The following is a 20,341-nucleotide window of genomic DNA, read 5'->3' as shown; positions in this document are numbered from 1 at the left end:
TAAGTTTTTCATTTGTTACGACTGGTTTTGGTTCATTAAACGATTCTCAAATAACGAGTTTACTTACGTTTTCTGACTCAGAGTACAATCACCGTATGCCACTGGCAACATTTCAGGTGTTAGCACTCAATTCCATTTTTCACAACAATGTTTATGCAATTCTTTGATCCATCTTTCTCGATAACAGAAAATCGCGGAACATGCGAAACACTTTCAACTTTTATGCCTCTCACCAACAAACTAATTATACTCAACAGCTTCAACTGGTAGACATTTTGCTACGAAAATACATAACACTTTTGCGTTAGCTACACTGTTAAAAATTTCTATACTGATTTTACAGAAAATGCTTTGGAAGTTTTAACGCATAACATTTTTTGAATAATAGAATCACATTTTGTAAATTCACTACACGATTTATTTCAACTCAATTTAGAAAAATTACAAAACATTTTTGAATTTTCAGTAAACTTACACGTGACGTTTGTATTGTTATATTACAATACAAACTTTGTATTTTTGTGAAGCAAATTTGGTAGAAAATGATTTTCAATTTCAAGAAGCTGCATTGTAAATTTACTACCGAAATCAATTGAACTTTGTTTTAAAAAATTACAATATATTTGTTGTTTTTTTGGTAAACATTTTGTGGACAATTGTTTTGTATTAATACAACACAATCTTTGTGAATTTGTTAAACATATTTCGAAAAAGTTGATTTGTAATTTCAAGAAACTACATTGCAAATTTACTACGCATTCAGTCCAACACAGTTTCAGAAAATTACAAAAAATTTGTTGCTTTTTTGTAAACATTTGATGGGAGTTTGTTTTCTATTATTACAACACAAAATTTGTGAATTTGTTAAGCAAATTCGGTAAAAATTGATTTGTAATTTTAAAATACTGAAACCCAAATTTACTACGCATTCAATTCAACATAGTTTTGAAAAATTATAAAACATCGGTTGCATTTTTAGTAAATATATATTGAACGTTTGTTTTGTAATATCACAATACAAACTTTGTAATTTTGTTAAACAAATTCAGTGGAAAAATTTGTAATTTTAAAATGCTGCATTGCGAATTCACTAAATATGAACACTGTGATTTTCTAAAATAAGTTTTTTTTTTAATTCTTTACTGATTTACAAATGAAGCATATTATTGTACTGCAGAACTTATAGTAGTGCTCTAATTGAAGATCTTGAACAATTTAATTAGAGATGTTTATTAATAGTGGATATATCCAAAGTTTTAACTTAGCAATATAATATTGCAAATAATTTAGTTGTTGAATGAGAAGTGCGATTTATAGGCTTCTTATCAAGATACCAAACAATAATTCATCATTTTCTTGATCAAAAAAACAGTTTATTGGATAAAATCACTTTAAAATCAACAAATGAAATTTCATTCAATGTAGGATATTTAGTCTACATTATATAAATAAAACTCATACTTGATTATATTGTATTATAATTCAAACTCAACGTAATATACATTAGGTAAAAAGTAAAAATTAAGATAAGTGAGTAATGCAGTTGAATAGTAATAATAAGCATAGTAAAAAATTAAAGATTATAACAAGTATTATACAAAATAGAAATCACATCGTATTAATGAATGATAATTATGTAGTATGTAGGTATGTATAACATAAAGAGTACATAATTATATTAAAATAATAATTTAATGCGATTCATCAGCAATACATGACTCGATTGCTTCATCAGCTTGCTGACTTTAGGATGGATATTGGTTGCTTTCCTTTTTCCGTCCCGCTTTGTACGTTTGGGAAGACAAATTTCCAGAAAAAATCTAAAATCGAAGTCATTTACAAATCAATCGCAAGCAAAAGAGAAAACAAAATTGAATAATATAAATTGTCCTGAGACAAAATTAACATGATTCAAGTGATGTTTTTTATCAGTGCAGTATCTATAAAGTCTCATATAAAGCTTTTTCGCAAGAAATATGTACAAACAAATTATTAATCGCTTTAGATTGAAAACTTCAATTATTCAGATAGCGAAAATGAATTATCTTTAAAATCAATTGTCAACAGTAAGAGCATTTGAAATGTAGAGTTTAATTAATCCAAAAATGAAAATTAAAACTGATTTCAAACTTTTTTTAAGCTGTTTACAAAAGAGAAAATTGGAATTATCAAAAATCTAGAGAAAGCAGTTTTTAACACTCACCGTTAAATTGCTTCAATTGTTCCACCAATTCATGGGGGATATGCGAAGCCAAAAACGTGATAGCACAGGAATGTAGCCAACATTCCATCAAGAAATGAAGGAGCATGTATTTTTATTTCAAATACCACATGTATACATTTCCACTGTCATGTAAATCTTTTCCTAAAAAAAATATTTGATAAATATATATAAAATATTTCAGACTATTATTGTTACATTATCATTGTTATTTATTATTTTGAATCAAATGAATTCAACTTTTTCATATACAAATTATTTCTGAAAATAGGTGAATTTTATGAAATAACAAGTACAATAATTTTGAATTTCATTACTTCATACTTCCATTGTCTAATATGATATAAAATCATTTGAAATCCCTGAAAGAACAAATAAAAAGCAAAAAAAACCTGAAAGCAGATTACAATAAAATAAAAATTAAGCAAAAAATTGAAAAGTGAACAATTGAAAAAATAAAAATTAAAAGATTTCAAGCCAATTTACTTTACGAAGTTTCGACTGTCAGTATCAACAATCGTCTTTGGGTGATGACTCATTAGCCGAAATCGATTGTGGATACTGACATTCGAAACGTCGTGAAGTAACTTGGCTTGAAATTTTTGAATTTTTCATTCCATATTAATGGTTCAATTTTCAATTGTTGCTTTTATATTATTTCATTGTAATTCCATTCCATGGTTTTTTGCTCAATATAATTGTTATTTTCAGCTATTTATTTTAATTTTCATTTTTATTTGTTCTTTCAGGGATCAAATCATTTTATATCATATTAGACAGTGGAAGTCCGAATTGATGAAATTCACAATGAAACATTGTGAAACACCTTCAAACATACATTAATTTTGATAAAACTTACTCGATAGTTAAAAGAAACTAACTTTATAGAAATATGGAATTCTTACGCATCTCTCACCATCAATACGGGAATTGAAACAGGCACCTTCTCGAGTAACTCATCATCAGTTAATTCCTCCTGCCGAAAAAATTAAAAAACTTTTTAGAAAATCACATTTCTATAAATTCATCAATTTGTTAACATAAACTATAGTATTTGTAACTTAAGTTAGTAAACTTACGTTAAAATTGAAAACTGATGGATACCATAACAATCTGAAACATATTATTAAATAATTACATGGAATGACTTTATTTCTAAAAGATCTTGAAGAGTTTTATATTTTATTGATTTAAATTTTTACTATTGACTATAATCGATTCCTTACTTGAGCAAAAGATTCACATGCACTATTCACGGGAAAACAAAAGAGACAGTTTTAATTCACAGAAATCAAATAAATGTAATTCTTCAAGCAATGCTTACAACTTCGACTTATATGTGTCTGGATCCTTCCTCTCTCGGCACTGTTACACTTGACACTGAATATGTTATAATACATACCTACTCCTTACTCCTGAAATGTAAAAAAAAGTGTCTAGACAATTTCTAGCGGGGCTGGACGCGTAACCGCCAAAACAAAACAGTATTGACACCCAATCGACTTGAAATATTAATGGGGCCTGCAACGATTTTTTCAGGATATATGTGTTCAGTGAATAATTACCCTGAGTATAATAACACTGATAATGATAATAATAGAAATGATTATTGATTATTATTCAATTATTAGGGTTAGATATGATTTTAAAAAAACATTTCATAAGGAACATATTAAAATTATGTGTTATTGAAATTATTAAAATATATATATATATATATATATATATATATATATATATATATATATATATAAATATATATATATATATCAAATCTAAAAAGGTTAATGCAGTCAAGCTGCTGGAAAATAATTCCATGAAAATTTATATTTATATATGAAATCGAGAAAAGTTAATGCAGTCAAGCTGCTGGAAAATAATTCCATGGGTGTCACACCATTAGGTAGTTTCACTTATGTCTCACTTGCGTTTACGCACTTATTTCTATTAAGTACTTTTCTTGGTTTTTCACATTTTGTCTTCTATCGAGAATCGCCTGCCCGGTACTGACGATGCCCAATAGGCTGAAACAGCTGTCTACTGGTGGCTCTTGAATTGAAATCAATATAGGAATGATCAGAATGGTACTTATTTATTTATCATAACATAAGTATTTATTTAACATAAGTACGTTAAAATGATATTCAAGTGACGTATTCTTGAGACGCTTTCAAGACAAAAAGTATATATAATCTTGAGTTAATCAAATCGAGGAGGCTATGAACGTTTGTTTATCGTTCGCTGTCACATTTTCAACTATTCATTGATAAATTCACACTTCGAAGTTTATAAAGTGATTTTTTTGTACCATGTCCGACTTTACGAATGCTGAAGTGGCTGATTTGGTTTTTGCATCTCCAGCGCGTGACTTCTTGTGCAGGGTTATTTGCGAATCTTTTTCGGCGATTTTCCGAAACTGGAAGCCTTGAAAGAAATTTTGCGGTAGGATGGCCACAGACAACAAGATGTATGGAATAGGGGGAGGTGATTCTCGAAGAAATTAGTGAACATTCAAAGACAAGTACAAAAAAAATTAGTCAAACTTCAAATGTGAGTCACATGACCGTTTACAGGATTTTAAAGGAACAGCAATTATATATCCTTATCATATTGAGCGTATTCAGGCACTTACGTTACGTGATTTCCAACCACATATCGAATTTCCTCAATGGCTCTATAGAAAAATCGAACAACATCCCCAAATTTAATCGAAAATCCTCTTCACAGGTGAGGCTAATTTTTCAAGAAATGGGGATTACCCACATGCGATAACGCAAATTCATTTCCAAAACAGATTCTCTTTCAATGTATGGGTAGGCATACTTGGAGATCATTAAATTGGGCCCTATTTTCTTACCTCACCTTTGAATGGAGATGCTTGCCTACATTTTTTGGAATGCGAGCTTTCCCTGCTCAAGGAAGATGTTCCCATTGGCCTCTGAATACACTCTTGGTTTATGCATGATGGAGCCTCTGCTCATTTTAGTGTGATAGCAAGAAATGTATGAGACCTAGCATATCCCCAATGATTGATAGGAAGAGGAGGCATACAGTATTGGCCCCCGAGGTCTACGGATCTCAATGCCGTCGATTTTTTTTGGGGACACCTCAAATTACTAATTTTTGCCAGTCCCATTGAAAACAAGGAAATGTTGAGGGATCGCATATAGCATCATAGCTTAGGTACTATGAAACACTCCCGGCATTTTCCAACGGGTACGGAATTATTTGATGAGGAGAGGAGAAGCTTGTATTGCTGTTGGAGGTCGTCACTTTGAACAGTTGTTGTAATAGTTGTTTCGTTTAATTTTTATATGTTTATTTGCCTAATTAATAACACAGGACTTTTCTAAATTTTTATTTTCACAAACTCCGAAATGAAGCACTTTCTAATTGAATAATTATATTTGAATTTTTTTCAGTTTGGATTGATTAGGCATTTCAATAATGATCAGTTTAGGAGACGTCTGTCCGGGTATACTGCCTATAAAGTTTGATGAATTGCAAAAAGCTTATGACAAAAACTAAACAAATGATTTTTCTATAAACATTTTATAGGAAAAAGTTGTTTATTTTGACGAAATCCACCACATACTCATAGTTCTTGTAATGTTTTCAGCAACTTCACTAAGCGCCTTAGGAGCTAAGTAATATCCATCGATATAGAAAATTGTAAATATTTAGAAAACGATAACCTCTAGCGTTGTTGAGGAAGTGTACCTTTTTCACTTGGAAAGGGTGTGGGAATAAGGTTTTTTCGATAAAAGAACCAAAAGTATACTGTCAAAAAAGTTAAGGCAATTTGAAATAAATAATGACAGCGTACGCAGTGCCCTAACGCGTGATCCCTAACACGTGTTGAAATATGTTTACATAAAACAATACACTAATGATAATGCATTTAATTTCCATCACCACAAAGTTATTCATCAGAAAATTAGAATTGATAGGATAGTAAAGTTAAAAAAAAATGATTACAATCCAATAGATGGAACAAAAATTGCTTTATCAACAATGATAGAAATTAGGATCGAATGATTTTCAATACAAAAAAAATTAACCGTGATTACGATTCGAACTTGCGACTACAGTCAACACCCCCAAGCTATCGCAATATACCAATGATTGATATTGAAAATTCATATTCAAAATTTTCATTCAAGGCTAAACTTCCATTCATCGTATCCATTTCCTCAAATGATTGTTAGTGATAACAAAATTCAAATATTGTCGCCAATCAAATTCGCAATGATTTTTTTCTGATATATAAACGCATGAATCAGTGGAAATTCCCTAAAATTCATAAATATTCATTTGTTTCGAGTGATAACCGAATCTCTATTCATACGAGTATACATGATTCAATTGACACCAAAAATCATTAGTGATTAACCACTCAGTTATATAACTATATACTAACTCACATTTCTATCACAACTTTGATTATCGCATTGCGACCAATAAATGATATATACTTTTTTGCAATCTGAAAATTGTAATGAAAACATTAGTGAAATTTTCGTTACTTCATAGTACTTTCCATTCTAACAATTATTTATAATTTTAATTGAAGTATATCACACCATAAACGATGTACATTTTGAAAACTTCTCATAAAAATTGCTAAATACAATACGTGTGGGACAAATAAAACATTTTTAGCCGAATTATAAAGCAATACGAAATTTGCACAAGAAAGTTGTAAAATGACTAAAAATATTTGTAAAATTCAAATTACTTCATAGTATAATCTCAGTTTGAAAAATATTTCATAATTTTACAAAAAAATCAAAGTAAATGTAAATAATTCACCAAATAAAATTTGTGAATTTAGAAAACGTTTTGTGGAAAATTGACTAATGACTTAGTGTAATTACAATGTGTTTGAGAAAAATGAAATTTTTTTGTGAAATCATAAAGCACTATATAATTAGCAAACGAAAGTTGTTAAAATACTGAAAGTATTTGTAAAATTTCAATGACTTCATAGCAATTCTAGTTAAAAAAATATTTTATCAATTCACAAAAACTTACAGTGGAAAACTTACAAATGATATTTGTAAATTTCAAGAAATTTTTATGAAAAATTTAATAACGGTTCAGTATAATTACAATAAGTGTAATAAAAATGAAAATTTTTGGTCAAATTACAAAGCACTATATTATTTGCAAACAAAAGTTGTTAAACTACTGAAAGTATTTGTAAAATTTTGATGACTTCATAGTTATTCCAGTTTCAAAAATATTTTATTAATATACAAAAAATGTAAGTGATTCAATTTACAAATGATATTTGTACATTTCGAAAACTTTTTATGAAACATTTAATAACCCTTCAGTATAATTACAATACGTGTCAGAAAAATGAAAATTATTGGCCATATTACAAAGCACTATATAATTTGCAAACAAAAGTTGTTAAAATAGTGAAAGTATTTGTAAAATTTTGATGACTTCATAGTTATTCCAGTTACAGAAATATTTTATTAATTTACAAAAAAATTAAGTGATTTAATTTACAAATAATATTTGTACATTTCGAAAACTTTTTATGAAAAATTTAATAACGATTCAGTATAATTACAATACGTGTGAGAAAAATGGAAACTATTGGCCCAGTTACAAAGGAAATTTTAAAAATACTAAAAGTTTTTGTAAAATTTTATGACTTCATTTTAGTTCCATTTCCAACTTTTTTTTTATAATTTTACAAAAAAATAAAGTGAATCAATTCACAAATAATATTTGTAAATTCGAAAAACTTTCTTTCGGAACTGACTTACGGTTTGGTAAAATTACAATAAGTTTAAGGTTATTTGATGATGATTGTAAAATCACGACTCAGTTTAGTAGGATGCCAAATATTTTTTGGGAAATTACTCAAATCGTGTTGAATATTGTATTGGCAACACTTTGATTTGTAATTTAAGTAGTCATTTGTTTTGTAATATATTTGTGATTTTACATACATTTTTAACAGTGTATAACATTTCAAAACACGTTTAAGTATATTACGATATCATTACTGCTGCCTTAACTTCATCGTTAACATATCAAAGTTGGCCCTGTTAACTGCTTTCTCTTTTTGGCGGTTTGATATGTTATTAGCAATAAAAACAACTCATTTTTGAAAATACTTTGGTAGTGATTCTTGTACATTGAATGATATCCAATTATCCGACAAGGTATTTTTAGGAACGTCCTTGATGAAAATCTTAGTTGGAGTGGTCATATACAAAAAGTAGGCAATATATTCAACATTTAATAATAATTGTCTTGAAAAACGAATTATATGAATACTTCATGACATGACAATAAAAAATATATAGAAAAGAATGTCTGTCAAAAGGCAGAGTTCCAATCTAGTTGGCAGACGAGACTTAGTTTTCCCACTCAATTAAAAAACGGTTGTACAGTTACTCTTTAAAGAAGGGTATCTTGATTGTGCCCTCCATATTTATTCTGAAATGTTTCACTACTGCACATGTGAAGATAAGTATATCACCAACTCAAATATAAATGGACAAAATATGGTATGGTATGAAAATTCCTCTATATGAAATGCTTCATTTCAAAAGCTCAGTATTATTCGATACAATTACCTTTCACAACAAATTGCCCCTTCAATTAAAATCAATTCAGATAAATTTAAGGTAAAAATACAGAAAGTTTATTATAGTCGCGAAGAGTTTTTGCATGACACCTTGGCATAGCGTCATAATATAACTAGGCATCTCCACTTCAGTTCGCGAAGCTTCTTTCCAGATTGTGATGTGTCGGAATATATTCACATTATATTCAATCCGAGAATATGTCGAATATTTCATTTTTCACTTATAAATTCGTTTAGGATATTTGCCAAGCTTGAGTATACAGAGTGGGTTATCGAAAACTTGACATGGAGGTTTTGGGAACTAATCTTGCTCAGACAGTTTTTTTCCCATTTACAGCGTCGTCACTTCAACCCCGGAGCAGAGGGGTTGAAGTGAATATATATATATATATATATATATATATATATATATATATATATATATATATATATATATATATATATATTATTGAATGAACAATTATTGAATAAACAAAGGTATATGGACAACGTGTTCATACTTACGAAAGTGAGGTTAAAATGAAGTTTGCAAAAAGTAACAAAGAGGATACTCATATCTGTATATTAGGATTAAAATTGGCTAAAAACATATACCTACCTAACATTACTTTTTATTTTTATGATAAAATGAGATGATTGCACAGATAATATGTAAGTAAGTATTAGAAAATGAACTCAACAGGTTGTCGGACATGATTGACAAAACACATTAAGTTTGACAGAATTGCTTGTTCTGACCATTGCAGTGGTGCCAATGAGATCTCACAGAACTATATAATGATATATGACAGAGAATGAAGGTGAAGAGTTTCCTTTATGGAATTAATAATTGTTATCAAAGCCATGATCTAAGTCGATGGTGTGTTTAGAAAGGATGAAGGATGGTTTATTGCATCTTATGTCACTCTTGTGTAAATTGATTCTGTCTTTTGATTTTCTACTCCTTTGTCCAATATAAATCTTCTCACAACTGGAACAAGGGATGGAATACACCACACTGGATGAGTTAATGATATCTTCTTTGTTTTTTAAATTGGAAAAAAGTCTTCAGATTTCTGAAAGCTAATTTTACATGTTCAAATTGCCAAAAAAATTTTTTGAGATTATGTAAAAGACTACTTAGATGAGGTAACGAAAACTGACATTTTATTTTTCGTTACCTCATCTAGGTAGTCTTTTACAAAAATTTCATTTAATTTCTCAACATTTTCACCGTTTGTTGACACTTGTACCACTTGTGAACATTTTTCTCACACTAAGTATATTCACTGCTAACATTTTAAGCGTTTTTGAGCATCCAATTTCATTATTTAAGAAAAGTTTGATGAAAATTCTAAGATCTATTTGTCATAGTGGAAATCGCCATCATTTATCAAGATTGCTATTCAGAAGAAAGTCAAAAAACTTCCCAATTAGCTTTCTCTGACATTGATTATTTTCTTAATTCAAAACATTGCTGCAAATAGTACGATGTTTGAATTTAGTTTCGTACTGAACCATCTCATTCTCCAATCTGCAATTCTAGGGAAAAATCAGGCAAGGAATAAGAATGATAAAATAATGTTGTGAAACCGTAAAACCGAACCCCTTTCATGTACCTGCAGCCGAATGTCTATTGACGCTTTGACCCAATTTTTTTTAACCCCTTTTATGTCCTTTCTGCAGAAGACGACCCTTCCAAGCTATTGTCTGAAGAGAAAATTATTCAGATTTTTTGTTGCCGCTCCAACTGGTGTTGCATAAGCAAATAAGACATTTAAATGCATAGAAGAATTTTACAATTCCCTGGAAAGATTTCACATTTTAGATGCAAAAAAATTAGAAAGTTTACTGGTGCGGTTTTATATGATTTAGTTGGGAGAGCCATTTTAGTGTTTCCTCGACATATCTGAGGACAGTATCTTGCGGTCTGAAATTTTGTGAATAATCTGTGATAGTTTAATGAGATCGCGTTTTGGATCTGACATGTGAGTAGTTTATTGTTGTCAAATGAATAATTTTGAATAAATTTCGTTTTATTCGTCAAGAATATTTTCATTAGTAATTAAAAAATATATATTCATTGATTCCATGAATATTTTCAACAAACGGGATAGAATAAAAGTTATCATATTCATCCATCTCGGATTTTTTGCCTGGAATTTAGCATAAAATTTCAATAAAACTCCTGTGCCATTTTTTTTTTGTTTTATCCTAATAAATTAAAAAATGAAACGTTGGTTCTTGGTTGTTCCATTCAAGAATTTCACAAGTTTTTCAACATCATTTTCATATCAGTATAAAATTACTATGAACACAAGAAATGAGTAGTCTAAATGAATCTTAAATTAGTATTATTCTGGATTTTTTTCCCATTAGTATTCTAAACAGACATTATTGGAATTCAAATTTTATACCATTAGAGGAGAGTTGCCTTCTCTACCTCAACAACTGCCTCCTCAATGAGTTCGAGAGAATCAATTGAATATATTATTTCTCTCAATGAATTGATGGATGTAGCCGTTAGTTACCACGTGGTAGGAAATCATAATGAAGAAAAGAGAATTCAAACTTTCTATGTTTTTTACCACTTTTATTTTTAACTAACGTTACTACAGTTTGGTCTTATAAGGACATTCTCAAACTTATTCATTAAACTAACCAACCAACCCAGTCGATACAATATAAAAATTGTGGCCCTGAGGGACCGAATAGTGGCCCTGTGCAAGGTCCGAATAGTGACTCGGACAGGGGCTAGACTCAATAGTCTACTACCTACTACTTTTGTAGAGATTTTTTGAGTCTTAATGTTTTTCAGAGTATGGAAGATCATAATATTTAAAAAATCAACCAAGAAACACTTTTTTGTTGTTATCAAAAATTACGAGACATGTGAACCAGAAGAATGTCTGAAATATTGGAGGTTGAGATGTCCCGCATTTGATATATCTTGATGAAAATACTGTGGTATCTTTTTTATATTCAATTCCATGTAAAAAAGCACACCCTTAATATGTGTGCTATTGTGCTAATCAAAAGTGACAGCAAAAAATGTAGATTTGGTCCTCCTGCATGCTTGTGATTTGAAGGTACTGTTCAGTTGAGCCACTTAGTAACAAGGTATATTTCTGGTATATTCTGCGCGTATATAAGATTTCAGTTTTTATGAGACTTTTGTCTCCCAAAGTAACCGTATAATCGGATTTGGTGCATGCGAGTTTTGTTCTTATTTCGCAAACTCCATAATAAGCTGCCAGCGGAATCCTGCAAGGAAAGCAACAAAATACGGACATTTTATTCAAATTCCAAATTAAAACCTTGTATTTTACACAATAAAACCGAGCGGCCATTCTGACTCCGCCATTCGTGTCTCGATGCAATCGTTGTAAATTAGCATTAGTGTCTACTAACTTTATGCTATTTGCGTCAGAATAAACCCACGAATCTTCTGCGCGCCAAGGCTACGGCCGTTCTGGCTGATATTAGCAACGTTCTTAACGGCAAACTGATTTGCCTCAATAAAAATACATTTTGCATGCATTTCGCGAGTCTCGTTATGGCGGGGCAATAACACCGTTACGAGACCGATCTCGAGCTGGATTACATTAAAATATAGATGTTATGTGTATGTGTAGCTGCAGGATGGTTTTTCAAGTGGTTTTATTATCGGCAGTGGTTGTAGCGCTGGGAATTTGTACATCGAGCACAGACAATTACAGGGGCTATTTATGATATTAGTGTCAAAAGAATCACATCATTTTGTAAGAAATGACTCACTAAAACGTTAACGAAAGTGATGGAAAAAAATAAACTGAAATGTTCGTGATCCAACAACAGACAGCACTGTTTCGACGTAACCTGGGCTGGTACTAGGCTGAATGACGAATGCTTTGTTGGACTTAAGCCTGAGTATAAATAAGCATAGAAATCTCTTCTCATGGAGACTCTATGGGATAGACAATCAATCATTAATTTGCTTTATTTGTACAATATACAAATACAGAATAATTTTTGTCCATAATTGATCAAATGAGCAAATACATAGTTCGATGAGTGCATGGCACTTGTTGCGAGAGAACATAAGGTTATATACAAAATACTATACATATACACATATATACGCCATTTATACATGTCGCAACATAATATACACGTAATAATATCAATAAAATATGAAATAAAATGAAATGGGAGATCGTTGTATATAATTATCGTCCCTAGGGACTCTGAACTATTAATATAAGGGAAGTTTTTTACTTCCTTTCTCAACAAACTAGCTAATTTTGCATCGTGGTTCATTAAAAATGAAGAGTTTCATTTTTTTTATAGTATTTGAACAGAAAAAAGCCTTTCACCAGGTCTATTTCACTTCGATAAATGATAATGAGTGTCATAAAATTTTGACATCTTTGATACACACCAAAAGAAATACTTGGACGTTGCTTGCAGAACAAATAATAATTTGAGTAAATTCATTGAAAACGATAAGACAAAACTTCATTGCCGGAAAAAGCAGAAGTATATGAGTTGACTTCAGATTCTTGCTTGAAACTTTATATTGGCCAATGATTGGCCTTTCACCAAGCAATAAAAGAATATTTGAATAGTTTCTTGAATGTGAACACAGATTCCACATCTTATGGCAGAGTGACAAGAATTCAATCACGACTATGACGTACGATCTTTGAACTCATATTTATCCTCTTGGGGATGGAAATTTCTGATTTCCTTTCTTGATGCTTATTTACGATATACAAAAAACCTACCTGCATATTTCAAGTTTCCAGGTTTAGTGTCTTCGGCTGTACCTTAATATAAGAGCGGACAACAGCAAGTAATTTATATTTTTACTCTCAAAATACAGTAACTAATAAAATATGCCAATTGCACTAAGTAATGAATAGCTTCGAGAATCAAATTATCTTACCTATGAAGAAATTCGCAAAACTAACACAACCGCGAAGGCACTTCATAGCTTAGACCGCCCCTTTACCCCCATGCATCGTTCCCTGTCGTCATACAGTAGACGCGACGCGTAACAGCTAACTGCGTTGCGTCAAGTTGATCGTACAGTGATAACTGTTAAAAGATTCTTCCAAATTCACCAGATCAAGAAGTGAACAAACAAAAGCTTTCTAAAATCATAATAATATCATTAAAAATATAGACAATATATAAAGATATGAACTTCAAGTAGATTTATTTCGTCCAAAAAGCTATTGAAAATCTCTTCCTAAATATATATATAGTCATTTTGCAGTTATTTTAGGTATATAACCTTCCAAAAACAAAGCTAAATCAACCACTGAAGAGTCCAATTATTCAGTAACTTGTATTCATACATTTTGCCTACAAATTGGAAAAATATTTATAACTTAGCTTTCTTTGATGGTCGACGTTTGGGAAAACAATCTTTTTCCGTTTTCAAAACCTGAAATTCACTAAAACTTTTGTCTCAAAGTACTAATGGTTCGAAATCTTTTGACATATAAAAAAACAGTAAAAATTATTGAGTCCTCCACATAAAAATTGCTTTCAATAATAATGATAATAAAAGCTTCATTGTCCAACAGCTACCCATTTACAGGACAATATATAATTTTATTCACAATACTTAACCATAAACGAAAAATAAAATGAACAAAAAAGAAAAACTAATTCTAAATACTTACTTCAAGTACATGTTAGCAATTCTAATAATGTTATGAAGGTTAGTGAAGAATAAATCACCATGGGCACAAATGATATTGAAATTTGTTGAGCATAATGTTAGTTCTTGCTCTGAGAGGTCTAAAAATGGATTGATATCGTGAAGCTGGCTGTGGTACATTGAAGTTAATTCGTTCAAGGATTTTAGGACAGTCAACTCTCTCATTCACTAACTTGAATAAAAATATGAGCGACGCACATTTTCTGCGATGCTCTAAACTAAAAAGTTCCAAACGTTCATATATGACATCATTACTGATACCTCTCTCAGGGCTTACCCTGGTTCTAAAACCATCTATTCTGAAAATTAGAAATTTACAAAACATTCTTTAAACTTTTTCAATGGCTATGTTATGAATCTCACAAAATGGACTCCAGATGATACTTGCATATTATATCTTCGAACGTACGTAGATGAAATGCAACAGCTTCATGGCTTTAATATTATGAAAGTTTCTGAAATTTCTAAGAATGAAATCAAAAGCTCTGTGAGATTCTGAAACTATTTGGGAAATATGTCTGCCACATGTTAGTTTATGATCGAATACTACTCCTAGATCTTTGATATCATTACATCTCAGCAGATCTGAATCCTGTATTACATACGAGAATGTATAAACCTCTTTTTTCGACTATAACTCGTTACTTTACATTTCAATTTATTATTGCTACACCAAGCAACATGAAATTCTCATTGAGATTGAAGATTTAAACAATCACCTACTTCCTTAATTATAGAAAATAATTTCAAGTCATCCGCGAAGCATAACCGCTCACAAGCTAAACTTTCACATAAGTCATTAATAAATAATAAAAACAAAAGAGGACCTAGGTTGGAGCCCTGAGGCACACCAGAAGAAGCTATATATGTTCTAGATTTATAACCGTTATAGGAGACGAATTGTTTTTTACATGTCAGATAGGATTGCATCAGCTGACATGCAGTATTCGAAAAACCAAAACTCATCAGTTTATTGAGCAAGATACCATGATCAATTTTATCAAATTGTTTAGAGAAATCCGTGTATATAACATCAACTTGGCCATTGTTATCTAATGCCTCGGAAATAAATTGAGTAATAATGACTAGATTTGTAACAGTAGAACGCTTAGTAACAAATCCGTGTTGATGTTGAGATAGTTGCCGTTGAACAGAAGCATATATGCGATTATATGAAATAATCTCAAACATTTTTGAAAACATATATAAAATAGATATGGGTCTGTAATTCTCTATATATGATTTTTCACCACTTTTGTATACAGGTCATACTTTAGCTAATTTCCTAATATCTGGGAATGTTCCAGATATCAAAGAATAACTATACAGTCACCTGCTGTATTTTATTGAAAACACAATCTTTGAAGTAAAATCTCAAAGCTCTACAAAGAAATATTTTATTTGAAGTGCCAATTAAAAATATTTATATTTATAGATATTCCATTGGATATGCTGTGATTGTCAAGCTATTCGTGAGATTTGTAGGTTTGTAGACGATGACACAGATTTTGTAATATGTTTACAACACTAATTATTATTTAATGATACGCAAGTCTTATATGGAGAAAAATTATTTCTGTATTATTGGATTACTTTGAGCTTGGCTGAGCATGTGGAATGTAACACCTATGAATACAATTGCAATTAACAGCTTCTACGAATTTCTCCAACACCACTGAAGTGTTTACAGTGAAAACGACTAGTACAAAACGTGAATCTATTGAAAGAAACTTCCCCATAAAGTTGATTCTTTAGTATCTCCCATCTCAAGTTTTCAGTTTTATATGCATTACAGTTTATATCACTATATTGTATGTATTCGCATTTCACTTAAAACCTGATCTTAGTCGTATACTTAGTTATCATTTCGAGGTTAATTATGTTACATCTTTACTTTTTATTACTAATTTAAACAAGTGATTTGTATGCACAATTCAGAAATGCACCTATCGTAAATGCAGTTGTCTGACTAAGTATGCAGTTTGAATAAGGAATTAAATTGCCGTTCACATTTTTTTTTAAGTCTCTAGATACTCGTTAATGACGACTTTCATGAGAATACCAAGGAATACGAAAGGTAGTAATCCTTCGATACTCAATAGTTTGTATATTGTTCCCAAACCCACATATTCTCATACTTAGAGATTTCCTTTGCTATATGATTTTTTGTGTAATAGAAATGAGACAGAATGAGAGAGTCTCTGAGAAAATCTAGTACATTATTAAACTTTTTCGCGAAATATACCTACCAGGTATCAGTGTTAGTGATAACAATATGTCCATGATGTTGCACTGGCAATATTTTGAATTCGAAAACATCTTGTATTGAGAATAAACCTTCGTCATATTATTTTTTGATAATTTTTTCTGAATGTCAAAACTTTATAATAAAATTTTCTATATTGAAATGTATTTTTTGAAATTGAGCTGTGATATCTTCGTGGACTGAACAATTATCATTTTTTGCAAACAATGTGTGCTTTACACTCGGGGTTATGTAATTACTCTGTTCCTTCATATGGATAAAACAGTTCCTTCAGCGTCGACTGAGAAGATTTTATTATTGAGAAAAAAGCGTTTCGGCCTCCACTTTTCAATTATTATACAAAAAATTATAGAAAACTTCCGAAGGAAAGAAAAAAATAATTGATTTCAAAATAAACTCTTCACAAAGATGTGTAGATCATGCCTACGAACCGGATTTGATAAGGTCATGTCGGATAATTCCACTTTCTGCTTTGATAAGTTGGCTGGGGTTAAAATGGTCATCAATATGGCACAATAATGTCGCTGGAATTGCAATGGCTAATTCTCAAAAGCTTGGAACACTATTCCGAACCAGAAAACTGAACACATCGAAGCAACTTTTGATGCTTTATTTATTACTTTTTATATTACTCTTTCCCATTCAGTTTCTATCCAAAAATTCAATCATTTATATCATTCATAAGAAAGCTACACAAAACCAATATCTCCTAAAAAATAACCCCTTCAATTGATTATAATTATCAAAAGTGTAAATGAGCGCAAGAAATGCAACAAACCATTTTTTTCAATGTGAAATCGAATCGAATCAAACGATTGAGTGAATCGATTGACGCGCGCTTCAATCAACTGCAATCAGCCCTTCAATCTTTTGATCAAAACCTTCTTCTCACCAGAAATGGGACTAGTGCACACTTGTTTGTTTTTTGTTCGCTGGTGGTTCATTTTGATGAGCAATGGTTTCGAACACGGATTTGGCCTTCCTGTCCCTTACATTGGTTGCCCTCAAGCGAGAAAAACAACAGAAAAAAACAATGGTGGTCTTAGTAGTGGTACATGGTAATGATACAGTTTTTTTGTTTCTGTTGTAATAGTCTCTGCTCTCCACTTTCCATAATTCCGACAATCGCGATATAATTCAATCAACAGGTTAAAGAATTCCCGCCCAGAGATTTCGGGAAGCTCGCTTTCCGTAGTGGACGCCATGGTTTCTACCTAATGACTGACGCAATGCTTGACAAAGGTTGCCCTAGATGGTCAACCCCCTCCTTCAACCGCTTGAGTCATTCAAAATTTCTATCAATCACCATCAAGCTTCGCTTCAAGCGTCAAACAGGTTCCTACACGGTCAATCACGCTTGAGTCGATCAATTGACTCAAGCTTTTGATAAAAATAATTGACCGTCTAGGGCCTCCTTGTGTCTTGAGAGGTTGGCTGCGAGGTCACTCGACCTATCTTCTTCAGTTTTCTGCAGGCGACATTAGTTATTAGGTAAAAGCAATGTTTATGCAACTTCCAAAACTATCAGTAAGGTGTTGCTTTGCTATAACGATGGAATTTTTTGTTTCTTAGAACAAATTTGTTAATTGTGGCAACAATAAACGTATTACGTTTTGAACTCCTACCATTTTCACAAAACTGTTTAGAGCTACTTGCTGAGAGTCTAGAAAATATTTTATAATAAAGTGTGTTGGAGTTTGTTGTATTTCTGAAATAACTGAATGAATTTTAATTTAATTTAACCTCTCTCAAGGTGTTGAAAATATCTATTGATTTCTCATACATAAATTTACAACGAAATTAATATTACATTTTTCTGGAAAGGAAGGTGATGCCTTCCATCTTGATGCAATGAATGTGGCTACCAGTGAGGATGACAGTGTTCCAGTACGTGAAATTTTACTTCTTTTATTAATTATATTTTGTAGGAATCCTGTGAATGATATATGATCGATTCCATTACGAATTTTTCGCACGAGTCACCGTTCATTCGTTTCAAAAAGTATTTTTCTTCCGTTTAATTCACCTTTTATATGAAAATAGCTGTTTCGAGAGCCTTTTTTTTAGTTTGTGTCTGAAAGTTACGTCTTTGCATGATCTACATATCATTGTATTGAATTTTTCTAAATTGATTGCTTTCTTCATTTGTTTGAGAGATTCCCACATTTTTTTCATCAAGACGGAGAAGTAAAAAGCCAAAACCTTCCTTCCGAAGAAATAATCTCTCCTGAAAATAAACCCTTTCAATTTAGATATTATATTTTCTGTCATCGAAAAAATTCATGGTGTTCACCCTTCAAATTCATATGGAATAATTATGCAATTCATACACAATTTGACTTCTATATTCTTCTATATTCTATATTTTTGAAACAGAAATTTGAAAACTGAAACTATGTCACCTCAAGATGAACTTTTCTGATACATTCGAGAATTCTTCGGTTATTTCAAGTAGGTACTTATTCAGACCAAGCAAGATAAAAGCACTCGACACTCTATAATGATAAAAGTCTGTTTAGTAAAGAAACACTTGAAGCTGTTTTTCAGCATCGTGGAATGTTTCGAAAGTGTGTGGCGATACAGTCTCGTAAGAAAGACATAAACGTTGCCCGGTGAATTATTGCATAAACATTGCTGGGAAAGTATGACTGAGTTCAGATATAAAAAGCGGAACAGTTGAAAAATTATTCATATGTACATTACCATCTTTTTTCGACGAAAACACGTTGTTTAGTTATAGGTGTGAAAAATCTGACGTTTTCATGAAAAAAAAAACATATTCAGAAACTATATAACTTCAAGGTCTTGTCTATACTTTGGAACTATGTCAAATTAATATTAAATCGTATTCAAGTAACACTTAATTGTGATATTTTTACTGGAAACTTTACAACACAACAAGTGTTTCGCTATACAATAAATTCCACAGGCGTGTTCATACTAACCAAATTCTACCTATTTAGTATTTTACACAAATTAATAATTTAAATTATATGACCTACCTACTTAATGACCGAGAATTTCGCCTGTATGGACATGTAATACAATAAAATTACATATAAACCATTTCCACCTCAGAAAACATATTTAATAAGAGGGAATTCTATTTGGTCATCCAGCAAATTTTTAGAATTCTTAGATTCGCAAGCATTTCATAAGATTGGGTGAAGGATTGTATTATTGGAATAGAATAATTTTTGGGAAAAAAGTTTTTGGCTTTCTACTACTACTTCTTGATACAAAAAAGTGGAAATATTTCAAAGAAAAGAAGAGAGCAATTAATTTCAAAATGAGCTCTCTACAAAAATGTGGTGATCATGAAAAGAAGTAAGAAGAAGAAGTTCTCTTGAAACAACTAGCTTCATATAAACATTGAAGTACACGGAATTCAATTCTAAAACATGTATAGATATATGTTTTGTATGATGTGGATGTTCCTAGAGTGGTATCTTTTCACAAACAGTTTGTTAACTCTTTGTTTGTTTGAACGCTCAAAATCATTTAACTGAGACTTGTTTGGGTTATCAACTGTTATCAGTTTGGGCCACACTG

The 20,341-nt window shown here is 30.9% G+C and overlaps 1 long non-coding RNA gene across 2 annotated transcripts; it reads right to left on the bottom strand.

The window, feature by feature from the left end:
- Positions 1-1,469: 1,469 nt before the first annotated feature.
- LOC141480930 (uncharacterized) lies at positions 1,470-3,869 on the bottom strand. 2 transcript variants are annotated; one of them, XR_012464639.1, is made up of 5 exons: positions 3,546-3,869; positions 3,301-3,334; positions 3,103-3,197; positions 2,204-2,365; positions 1,470-1,820 (listed from the first exon to the last, which is right to left on the bottom strand). It is a non-coding gene; the product is annotated as an uncharacterized lncRNA (long non-coding RNA). The 2 variants fall into 2 exon arrangements; XR_012464638.1 differs by having other exon boundaries at positions 3,301-3,869.
- Positions 3,870-20,341: the final 16,472 nt, after the last annotated feature.

The sequence above is a fragment of the Leptinotarsa decemlineata genome, unplaced genomic scaffold (assembly GCF_025532065.1).
Source record: "Leptinotarsa decemlineata unplaced genomic scaffold, Ldec_3_MD MMD2_tig00000026_RagTag_RagTag, whole genome shotgun sequence".
Taxonomy (NCBI): Eukaryota; Metazoa; Arthropoda; class Insecta; order Coleoptera; family Chrysomelidae; genus Leptinotarsa; species Leptinotarsa decemlineata.
Note: the sequence above shows the minus strand (reverse complement) of the source record. Positions and strands in the feature narration are given on the sequence as shown.